The sequence below is a fragment of the Typopeltis vanoorti genome, chromosome 8 (assembly GCF_054136105.1).
Source record: "Typopeltis vanoorti isolate ZY-2024b chromosome 8, IOZ_Tvanoo_1.0, whole genome shotgun sequence".
In the NCBI taxonomy this organism is placed as follows: Eukaryota; Metazoa; Arthropoda; class Arachnida; order Uropygi; family Thelyphonidae; genus Typopeltis; species Typopeltis vanoorti.
In genome coordinates, this window is record NC_143556.1 from 19,498,919 (window position 1) to 19,511,772 (window position 12,854).

General features: G+C 35.8%; 1 long non-coding RNA gene across 2 annotated transcripts in view; it reads right to left on the reverse strand.

Moving 5' to 3' along the window:
• Positions 1-1,148: 1,148 nt before the first annotated feature.
• Positions 1,149-12,854, reverse strand: part of LOC150103800 (uncharacterized) — a 105,458-nt gene continuing 93,752 nt past the window's right edge. For both annotated transcript variants that reach the window (XR_016548715.1, XR_016548714.1), the window contains exon 6: positions 1,149-3,207. This is a non-coding gene — a long non-coding RNA (uncharacterized LOC150103800). The remainder of the gene's footprint in view (positions 3,208-12,854) is intronic.

Below are 12,854 nucleotides of genomic sequence, written 5' to 3' on the forward strand. Positions count from 1 at the left end.
CCTGTACACCCCTTGAGGGTACATGGCAGGAATTTGATGATGAACATTTGTTGCTACGTAACCAGTCATATTGTATTGTAAAATCTCGATCTATGTACTCCAAAGTACATTACATTCAATTGTTTACTTAGGTTAAGTCTCATGTGAATATTGTAAAAATAAACTTTGTTTGTCTCTGTATAGTTTGTTTTAGATGTTATTGTAAATAACACTCTGGACGTTAACTGTATATACTGCTTTAGTAATATGTTAGAGTGTTAAAAGCAAAGGCAATGTTTATTCAAAACCCAAGCTGCATGTAATAGATCTACATGGTGGCATTAGAAAGATTGTTATTAAAATTTGTTTGTATGAGAAAGGCTTGCAGGCTCTAAGTGTAAACATCTGCTAAGTCAGTCAGAAAGGTTCAAACAATTTTCCGATGGCCGGCAACTTACAATTAAAAGAAAGCAGAGAACAAAAGGTTGCCGAACTTGAAACTTAAGATGAAAGAATCATACTGATTCTTTGGGGGTTGCCAAACTTCATGCAAGGTCTCAGAGGAGGTATAATAAAAAGGGACTGAAGCAAACAGAAGGGGCTGCATGGATCCAGAGATTGCTGCAGAATTAGAGGGGAGACCGGTTCCAGATGTCGTCAAAGAGGAGGCAGCTCGGTTCCAGATGTTGCCGAAGAGAGAGAGAGCTGCTCGGTTCCAGACATCGTCAGAGAGCATCCCAGATCCAGACATTGGATGAGAGAGGAGTTTTCTGCTTCCAGAAAGGAGCTTCTCGGTTCGAGATGTCGCTAGAGAGAAACGACTTCTAGGAACAGACAGGGCTTTCAAATTGCCGAAAGGAGAAGTCCCAAATGCCGTAGAAGAGAAAAGCTTCCACTCCAGAGGGATCCTGATTGACAGTTGACAACAGTTTCATTTTTCTTGGAGGCGGCATTTTCAGTTTCTTAGAAGCGGCAATTCAAGCTACTTGAGACAGCAGTCGTCCAGGCATTTTCGGCAAGCTCAAGTAGAGGAGAAAAGGCGAGGCAAATTCCAGAAGTACCTTCGCTCGTAAGGTTTTGTTTTCGCCGTGGGAGAATAACATTTTTCCGGAACTGTACAAGTCCCGCTACATTCCCAATTGATATAGCCGAAGCCAAAATTCCAGATGAAGATAAATTTAGAGTGAATGTGTTTTATACACTTCTAGACGTTGCAATGTGTTCGTTAATAGAATGTTTTGAACAACTAAAAACGTATTATGATAATTTCAATTTATTGTACAGATTACTACAAATAAATAACGAATATTTACGAAAAAATTGCGACGATTTGGAGATTCTCTTGATGGATGGCGACAATAAAGACGTAAATGCAATAGAACTATATGACGAGTTATGTGCTTTCCGGGATATTTTTTGAAAGGATAATTTAAATATTCAAAACCCTTTCGATATTCTTAATTTTATTGTGTCCAATAATTTATCTTTCCCTAACTTTTCAATTGCTTTAAGAATACTATTAACCTTACCTGTAGCGAGCGGTGAACGTTCCTTTTCCAAGTTGAAATTGATTAAAACCTACTTAAAAACAAGTATGTCACAAAAAAGGCTTGTTAGTTTGGCGTTAATAGCTATTGAAAATGATGTATGTTGCGCAGAATTAGACGTTAAGACCATTATTTCTAATTTGGTGAATATGAAATCAGGAACTCTAAAATTTTAATAAAAAAATTTCAAGTATATTTATGTAATTTAATTTATTTTCTGTTATTCTGTAAAGATTCTATTTTTTGAATACTTATATAAATATTAATAAAATGTTCTAATTATTATTTCTGAATTCTTTCATTTTCTCATCTATCTTGAGTTTCTTTTATTTTCCTAAAAGATAGTTCCGCTTATAAAAATTATTAAAAAAATTTTACAACTTACTAAGAATTTAGTAAAATGCAAGAATTTTCTAAACTTTAGTTCAAATAAATTTTAACTTTAATTAAAATTCATTTTAATTTTGTTAGTGACTCGGGTCGGTGAGAAGGCTACAATCCCTGTATCACTATATTCAATGATTAAAGTGAAGTAGCTTTATCAAAATTTCCTTTAACTTTTGAGAATTTTTTGAATAATCGGGTTTTTAATGATTATCCTGCCTAGTCAACACCCCCGGCTCGTTACATTTAGCGAATCAACGTGTGGCTGTTCTGTGAAAATTTATTTAAGAAATTTCAAATAATTTAAATTTTTATTATTGTAAAGAACCACACACGCCTGGATCGTTACAGGGGCGCTTAGATAGACACTGCATGCAGGCAGCAAAGACCCTAGCGCCGGCTCTGTAAATATTATATATACATACAAACAGACCTACATCTCTCTCTATTACAGTTTAGGTTAATTAAAGAGGCAGTAAAATTCATCAATTGTATGATAACTTTATGTAATATAATAGGAATAATAAGTTTAATATTTCTCTTCCTCTACCTCCCCATATATCACAATCAGTGACACAAGCATGATTTCTCTTTTTTCCTTCCCCTCTCACTGGGTTTGCTAACCTTCTGTTCCCCCCCCCCCCAATCCCGTACTCATACAATCCGACTGGCCAATGAAAATATATTCTTCATTATTGAAATACTGCTCACGCACTATAAGACCAGTACAACAATGAAAACAAGGGGGGGGAATAAATATTTTAATACGAGTAACTACCTTTTATTGATGTACTGTGTAATTTGGACCCCATTACGTAAAAATTTAGCTCTACATTTAAAACTCGGCATACAACAATGGAATTGCCAGGATATATTAAACAGTCAGATGTTTAAAAAAAATTCAAGCTTCAACAATGAGATATATTCAATGCTGAATTTCAATTCATTGCTCGCAATTTGATTTGAAGTAGTATCTGTTCAGTACAGTGAGTATGAAGTCCAGTGTTTTTATTAATTTTATTAACAAAAACTTGTTCAGTTATTCATCAAAATATTATTTAGATTTTCCTTTTACACATGTACAAGTGGCAAGAAAAATTTTCTAAATTTAAAATTGATTCCAAATCTCAGGGGGAAAAAAGTATAGTGCATCAGTAAAGTACATAAACAAGTCATTGAAAGTGACGATATCAATGCCAGCCCTTCCCACTCACAAGAATCCACTTCTGACACAGGTAATTCAGATAAAAGAGAAAGTGATGCCAGTTATGATTCAGATTCAGCTTTACAAGGTTCTCTAAAAAGATGAAAAAAAATCATATGAGCAAAAATTCAAAGAATGGTTGTAGGATCCCATTTTTAAATTCTGGATCAGTTCAAGTAAAAGTAAAGAATACACTTATTGTAAATTTTGTGATATAAGCATTAATAGTAACAAAAGTCTAATGATGTCATGCAAACACTCTGAAACACAAGCAGAATGTAGAATCTAAAATCTATTCTACTTGTAGAATGTATACCTGGATGTAGAATCTTTTAGATTCTACACCCAGGTATAATGTTATTGTTTAAATCCAGTTACAAATACCAGTTGGAAAAACAAATTAATGAGGTAGAATTAAGATTATGTTGCAGAACACAATCTGCCTTTAAAGAATATAGATACTCTTCTAACTCTATTAAAAACAATTTCTCCTGATAGTGAAATTGCTAAGAAAATACAGTGTGGATGCACTAAATGTCTTATAAAAAAATTCAGCTTTGTTTGAAGCTCTTATAGAATTATTAAACAAGCTGAAGGTGCCTCTTGCAAACTTATCAGGCTTTGCTGCTGATAATGTGTCAGTTATGATGGGACAACATTTTAGTATTCAGGCTCACCCAAATCATTAAATGAACATGCATATGTGATGGCTTTTATTTATGTGTGGCTGAAGCATATAAGAAACTACCAAATTCATACTAAAGAAACTGAAAAGATTAACAGAATTTAAACAAATTCAGGAACTGTCAAAGTTAAAACCACACAATTTGCTGAGGTTGGGTAAAACTGCAATGATATTGTGCAAAGAATAGTAGAATAATGGAATGCTTTGGTTTCATACTTTATCCTGAGCGCAGCAGAAGATGGTATTGAGCAAGTCAAATCAGTTATAACTGCACTACAAAATCCTTTAAGACATTTTCTCTTCTTAGCATTCATCCTACCAACAGTAGTAAATCTAAATTTAGATTACCAAGGTGATGAATATCATCTTCTAATTTCATCAGTAGGAGATAAAATGAAAATGATCATGAAATATTTAATGAAATCTCAATATGTTATAAATACACCAATTGAAATGATAAATCCAGCCAACGATGATCAGTTTTTAACACAGAAAATATATATCTAGGGATGAGAGTGGAAGCCCTTCTAATGAGTTTTAGATAAGAGTGAAGTTCCAGAAAGAGACATAAGACACTTTAAAGTGAAATGTCTGTCCTCCTATGTTGAGTTCTGTAACCAAGTTTTCAAACGCATAACTTTCAAAGACCCTGTATTAAAAAGCTTAGCGATGCTGAATCTTGAAATGTGCAAATCAGACTGTTTTCACAGCATAATGCCACTTCCTGTAAATTTTCCTAATGTTATCAGAAAATGACAGAGAATTGAATAGTGTAGAAGCATTCAAAAAAAGATTTCATGGTTTTTTGGAATAAAGTTTTTGAAATGAAAAATGCTATAGGAGAACAAATGTTTCCAATTTATCAACATTTTATCATCTTTGACATAGTTAAAGCTGTACCATGCCTGCCTCATTCATCAGCAGTAAATGAAAGAATATTTTCAGCAGTTACAATAAATAAGAAATCAACTACAAACTCCCTTCAAGAATGGACTCGTTTTGACAAAAGAAAAATTGAAACATCAGCTATAGATTTTATTTTTGAAGAGTTAGTTAATTTAGCAAAATCTGCTAAAAATAATGAATATATATTTCCAGTCATTTTCTTGTGAATGGGCCCTGTACATACATAAATAGCATATTAAATAACTGAAAATTTAAGTCTACTCAACCCCACCCCCACACCACCTCTCATAAAACACGTAAAATAGCATCACTTAGCGCATGCACCAACACAAGCCTATGTCATGATCTCAAGGCACTCAATCAATGATTGCATAAACTTCACGAAACATACCAAAAAACCATACTAAATCCATCCCTCAAAAAATACACATTAAATTCCTTAAAAATTGTGTCGATCACATCGCCCCAAAATTCGCCGTAGCACACTGCAACAGCACAATTCCCAGAAACAAAAAAATTTGTTACCAGGCATCCAGAGTGCTCATAAAATAGTCCCTAAATGAGAGATTTAAAAAGAAAAAAAAACAGACATTTTTATATGTTCACCAAACAAAAAAAAAAACACACTAAAAACTTTACCAACCCCAAACGAATGGGTACTTTTTTTTTCAGAGTGTGCAATCACATATCAATGACTACAAACAATTAAATGAAACTCGGCACAAAAAAATGGAATGCCCTAACAGACCCTATTACAACAAATGCACAGCTTCCAATCCATCGGACAATACCACCCACTAAAGAATGTTTCATTCATAATTTGACAAGTTAAAAACCCTTGAGAAGGATATACTTGTATTTTAGTATAAGTTGTATATAGCCTGACAAATAATGGATACCGTAATTATTGTATGTTAGACAATGAATTTGTTATATACATATTTTCTGTTATAATTGATATAAAAGAATTATTGTGTAAATTGCATATAACCAACTGAGATTATAAGGTCAAAGTACGCAGGCAAGACACCGGATTAGTAAGTTGCCTCAAGCGGTCACGTACGCATACGGTACGTGACGACGTAAGTTTTTGGGAAAGATGCTACAAAATGGCATGACTTATGAGTGCAAAGGAATAATGTGTCAGGTGAAAATTTAGGGTTACAAGGAGTCCTGGCAGGAGTTGATATAAAAGGGCTCGGACCCCCCCCCCCCAATTTTTCAGATTTTTTTGCCTTTTGTCTGGAGTGAGGGCTCTCTCTCGGAGGTGTCGGGTCGTGATTAGAGGGATTGCAGATTCCAAGCTCCACGATGAATGAATAGAGGAAAAACAATGGGCAACTACATGAAAAGATAGTGGTCAGGTAGCGTGCCTTATGGATGCAGAATCGACATGTGCTAAGAATATTCTGGGCATAGATGATTGGTATGCAGACTCCATGAGGACCAACTTAAGCTGACAGGTATTTCAGCCTTAACATAGAGGGAAGAAAATGTTTGGAAGAAAAGGAATCCAAGAATCGAAAGGATATGCATGAGAAATCCTCGAATTCGGTATAGTAACCCTTTAATCAAGTAATGTGTGAGAGGAAGATAAGTGTAACTTAAGAATCATAGACCTTCATAGAGTTTTAAGACTATCTAAAATTAAGACAGAACTGTGATATTTTAATCGTAGTCAGTGAGCAGTGTGTGCTATGTATTATAATTATACTTGTGTTCATTGCTAGCTATGTTTAAGAGCTGTAGAGATGTCTAATCCAGACAGCTTGATTAACACCTAAAAGTCATTATTGGTTTTATAATCTAAGAATGTGAGCTTTGAATATGTTTTTGTAGTATTAATTACTGAGTGATATATATATATATATTGATTAATTTTACTTTGTAATCTAGTAGTACAGTGATAACTGAAAGTTCTTTATTCTGCATGATGATCATCATGTTAAATATACCTCTTGCTCTTATTAATTTGGTTGCCTGTGTCTAAGAATCCGATGCACCATTCAAATTATTCAGATCTAAGCGGGAGATGATTGTTAAATAAGACCACGACTGCAAACAGGATTAATTATAGAAGGTATTGATAGTTGATAAATTAGTATAGAAATATATTAGATTAACCACGTGCATATCTGAAGGTTCACTTCTTGACTGAGAAGTTCTTTCCAATCTAAGGGTTCTGGCTGGTGCAGCGGAACAAACAAATTTTCCCAGAACCTTAAGAGAAGTTAACTTCAGAAGCTTTGTTACCATGGAGTTGGCTTAACCTTGAGACAATCCCTATGTAGATCAGACTCGTGCACATGATAATCTAAAGGGCAGAAGTATATAATAGTAAGACAAAGACAGACACATTATAGGCGCTGCTGAGATAGGACAAATTATTCAAGAGATAAGGGAGGCAAACCATATTAAGTAAATAATATACACACAATACTACTATGATGTAATAACACTATCATTCATCGGTAGGTGTCGCACTGACATGATCATCGGCTTGTCGAGAGCTCCTGAAAAGATCAGTAGTATTTTATGTTCTCATTGGCAATTTTACTAGAATTTTATGTAGTATTGTTTGCTTTTCGTATCTTAGTGTGTCTGTGCGATTTTTGTGTGTTTTCTGTGTTATTTTAACTATTATTTTTAAGATAAGATAGCGTCCACATGATACCAATTAAAAAAAAAAAAAAATGGCAGCCAGGTCGCCATGTTTGTTTAAGAATTTTGATATAAAACAGTTTATGCAATGTGCTGTCTGTGAGATGTATGCTTTGTGAAGAGCGGCTGGAGTCAGGTTAGATGGTGATAGTGGAGTCAACACATGCAGAAAGTGTAAGGAGAATGAGGATCTAAAGCGTGTTTCGGGTGGCGAGAGTGATATCGTTTAAGAAAGTCAGAATATAGAATATAGCGATGTGATAAGAAATTGCGAGGTAGTACCAGATAGGTGTGAGAGCGACGCTGAAAGTGTAAATGAAGGTAGAAATACAGAACGAATGGACGATTTAAATGTTAATGAAAATGGTGAGATAGTAAGTAGTGAAATCGCACGGTTGAGCGGAGTGATACATAGAGCAAAGTGGCAACTGGAGCATATGCAAAAATGTGTACCGAACGTACCGACTAATAAATGGCAAAAGTCTGATAAATAATAAATCCGAAATATAAGAGAATGTTCGTAAACGTAAATAAAATGAAGGAGCGAGTGTTGTACAGAGATTCGTTATTAAGAGGTGTGATAGTTGAGAGTTTGACGAAATCGTACCAACCGGGTGCGAACATAAAGGACGTCAGCGAGTCTATTCGAGCACAAAAACAGAGGGTGAAAGAAATGATAGTCGTGGCAAGAACAAATGGAAATGATAGAGGATGTGAGGGAATTACTTGAGGTAGCAAAAGAGAAGAGTGAGAGAGTTAGGATGGTGAGTATTTTGCCACGGTATGACAGTGAAGTGTTTAGAAGGAGGCCCATAATTGCAATGGCTTTATGCGTGGGTTATGCATGAAGAGTGGTGCGAGTTCAATGGGCGAAAGGATTTATATAAGATGGATGGTTTACATTTGAATGGATTTGGTGTACGGAGGATTGAAAAAGTGTTGATGAATGAAGTGGATGTACAGACTCAGGGACATTAGATTTATTAAGAGGGGGGGAGTAGATATGCAGACTTTAGGGAGGCAGTTTAGTGTATGAATGAGTATAATATGCCCGAGCGAGTACAAAGGACAACAAATCAGAATGGGATAGTTAGTATAAGACATCAAAGTAGGGATGGGACTAACGGGCTTCTGGAATTCATGTACACTAATGCCAGGAGTATTAGGAACAAGAAGGAGGAGTTTTTGGCCTTGGTTGGCACTTCCAGGCCACAGGTTATTGGTATTAGTGAAGCATGGCTGACAGAAGATGATAAAGCTAGTGGGATTGAATGCGACGGGTATAGCGTGTTCAGGAGTGACAGGGAGAATAAAAATGGGGAAGGAGTGTTATTGATGATAGCTGATGAGTTGCAGCCAAGGGGTATAGAAGTTGAACTGCAGGATAGAGAAAAAAAGAACATTTGAGGCTATTTGGAGTGAGATAGAGGCTAGCAGAACAAAATATACAATTGGGTGCTGCTATAGACTAGGTGATGGAACAGATGATGGGGATAGTATGCATAGGCAAATAGAAGAAATGAGTTGAAGGAGGGTAATTATGATGGGTGATTTCAATTATGGTAACATTGACTGGAAGGAAAAGAGGGCACATGGGAGGAAGGAATTGGATTTTATGCAGTTATTAAGGGACTACTATCTGCGATAGCATCTAATGGAAAATACTAGGGGGCAGAGTGCATGACCTAGTAATCGCATCTGAGAATGTGGCTGTAACAATCATGACCATGTTGCCACCAATTGGTGAGAGTGATCATAAGGTCATGACTTGGGTGGTGGCTAAAGGAGTGGAACTTACAATTAAGACAGGGTACATGTGGAATTACCAGGCTGGTAAGTATGACAACCTTAAGAGTTTGATTGGTTCGGTGCCATGGCATGTAAAACTGCAAGGGCTAGATGTTGAGAGTGCATGGGAGGCGGTTAAGAAGTATTTGCAGGAGGCAATGGTTGACTGTATACCAAGAGTCTGAATAATAAATCAAGTAGGGGTTAAATGGATGAATAACACTATTAAGCTTGAGCTGCAAAAAAATAAACAATTGTGGAGGGAATTTAAGGAGAAAGGTGACCAGCAAGTGCAGAAACAGTATAAAGCTCAGGCCAGAAAGGTAACAAGGGTGGTAAGAAAAGCAAAAGTGGATTATGAAAGAAAATTGGCCATGCAGGTTAAATAGAATCCCAAACAGTTTTTTCAATATGTTGCAAGTAAAAGGAAAAATGTTCATGGCAGAATGATTTTAAAAAATGCTGAGGGTAGGGAGGTAACTGAATCAGTCGATATAGTGGAATTACTGAGCGAGCACTTTGCAAGAGTATATCATCCAGGTGGTGACATTGCAGGAATGGAAGAACCAACAGCTTATACTCGAATTGTGATGAATGAAGCAGAGGTAAATAGTCTATTACAGAACCTCATTGTCAACACATCTGTGGGATTGGATGGTATACCAGCTCATGTCATACATGAGGCAGCTAAAGAATTGTCAGTGCCCTTGACCATTTTGTTTAATTTGAGCCTCGGGTCTAAGTCAATCCCAAGGGGGTGGAAAGAGGGGAAAATAGTTCCGCTGCATAAAGGTGGTTCCAAGATGCTGTTGAAAATTACCGGCCAATCAGCATAACAGGAATCGTTATAAATCTTCGAGAAAATAGTCAAGAGGAAAATACAAGATTGGATAGATGAATATGGGATACTGTATCGGGGACAGCATGGTTTTGTGAAGGGTAGGTCATGACTCAGTAACTTGCTCACGTATTGTAACACAGTGACGGCTGAACTGGATAAGGGTAATGGGTTTACAGTGATTCTACTGGACCTCGCTAAGGCCTTTGACAGGATACCACATGGAATTCTAATCAGTAAAATGCAGCATATGGGGATGGATATAGGGTTGGTGAGATGGATAGGAGGGTGGTTGACAGAGAGATATCAGAGAGTGGTTTATTCAGGAGTAGAGTCCAAAAGACGGCCTGTGACTGAAAAGTGAATGTTTGATAGTTAATGGATTGTAATTATTCTGAATACTTTGAACTAAGCTGACATATTTATGATTTGATTCATCTAAATGGATAGAGAGATACATGCGAAAGAAATACTAATGTTTTAAGAATTAAGTGTTAACATTAGTCATAATCCTCAAACCTAATTGAGAAGTTACTAATATCTAAATGTGAATTTTTGTATTTTTTCAATTGGATAAACTTCTGCAGATAGTTATACTTGGATGTATATGTTGTACAATTCTACATTAAATGTTCTTTTATTGAGTTAAGTATGGTATGGTGTTTGCCTGATTTTCCTTCATTGCACTGCTCATAAAATTAATCGGACTTTTGCGGAAGCCTTAAATGATAATAACTTCGGCCTGAAGATAAAGTGATAATATAAGTATAGTTGATGGTTGATTCCTCTTTATTATTTAGACTAATCTGAATATAGGGTAGCACAGTATAATACAAATTTCTTTATATTCAGATGAGTATTAAACAACCAATAAATAATAAAGTAAAAACAACGAAGAAGTAAGATATACAATCCAACAAATGACACTTGTTTGTTAGGGTTTTTGGGAAAGATTTTGAGGGCTGATGTTTAATAAAATTGTATTAGTGAAACCATCGCATAGTGTCGAAATTTCAAAAAACTTTATGATGAGTAACATTTATCTGAAATCTAGAAAGTAATTTTTTTAATGTCTGTTTTTGAGGGCTGATGTTTAGTAAATTGTGTTAGTGAAACCATCACCTAGTGTCGAAATTGCAAAACACATCACTTTTTGATTATTAACATTTATTTATAGCGATCATCAGTAATTCGGTTTGTTAGCGGCAGCATTGTGCATAATCATACACCAGTTATTGTCAAAGTTGATTTGACATATTCATCTGTAGGTGAAAATGAACAACACACAGGCTATGGCGTAATACACGTTTCTCTTGCTGGTGTGGTTGGAAGTAGCTGTGACCCCCCCCCCCACACACACACACAATTATTACATTCTGAATCTGTGAAACTAAAAGCTCTACTAACACTACTGACCCCTCACTCTACAGGGATTTTTATACTGTTTCGATGGGCCAGTCACATTTCTCTATCAAATATCAAACTCGTCAAATGGAGTACCAAATTAGATTTCGTGACCTTGAACTCCTCCCACCAGTCTTTTTTTGAAATGTTTCGAGATATGCTTAATGAGATCATTCAGCGTTTATCGAGTTTAGGAACTTTTTCTCACATTCGATTGGGCGTGTGCATCCAGTTTAGAAAGCAATATTAACTTACCATTCATGTTGCTTTCTGAATTAACTATCCAAAGGATAGTGGATGCATTTTTTGCTGTTGCCCAATAGAAACATGAGTTTCTTTTGGCAAATGATCTTGCTATCGATGTCGTTCTTATCAATATAAGTAACAATGGTGGTGGAAGAACCAATGTAAAATGAAGAACGCTGCTTAGCCTGGATGACTTTCTGAAAAAAAAAAAAAAAAACTGTTCTGGAAATTTCTAATAAAGACAATCTTTGCATGGCCCAAGCAATTCTGGGTGTTTCATTACACGCTGATGATGCCAAAACATTCAGACAAGTGTGATTAGACCGTAAAAATATATAAAGAGGGCTTTAACTCTCCACAAAATTGCAGGGGTTCTGCTCACTTCTTGCAGTGTTTCAGAAGCAGGTCTCTTTCAAAAACATTTGACTAAGGAATACCAAATCATAATTTTTTCGGCAGATGCTGCTTTTTTTGTGGTGTTTCGGGGACCAAATGCAAGTAAACAGATCTGTCTTTTATACCTAAAGTCTCATTATGATTTTGTGCGTAGTGTGCCAGCTCTGTTTGGGGATATCTAGTATTGCCCCAGTTGTTTTCGAACATTCTAAGACTATCATTTGGACTACTATTTCAAATCTTGGAACTTTTTTTTTTTTAAACATAGATGGTGCCATATTAGGACTTTAGTCTTGTGTTGCACGTTGCAATTACTTATACTAGCCCCACTGTTACACCGGATTGTGGTCGTCTTGCTTTTGTAACAAACTTTGTGTTGTGTGCTCTGAAGATGTTGGATATAATACCAGAGAAATATTAGCTTCTAAGTTAATAAACAGTTATTTTCTTATCCATTTGTGTTCATATCATACCGTGAATTCTATTACAACAGCAAATTAGTATAAGCATTCTATGTACAAATGTATATATTGTAAATAGTGTATATATATTTATTTTGAGTGTACACGGATGCTTTGGACTAAATAAAATATAACCAGTAGTTGCTGCTTGGACGCTGACCAGAGCAGACGTGTTTTCTTGTGCTCCGTGAGTTTAGCTTGTTGCCTTGTGAAAGGATCAGCACTGTGTAAGCAATAGCCCAGCACGACCGCCCGTGTAGAAGGAGTGGTTCCCACCGTAATGCTTTCAAATTCTGGGAAGGCTGTATCCGGTCAATGATCTGTACCCAGTACGACCAAAGTTAACGATATTCAT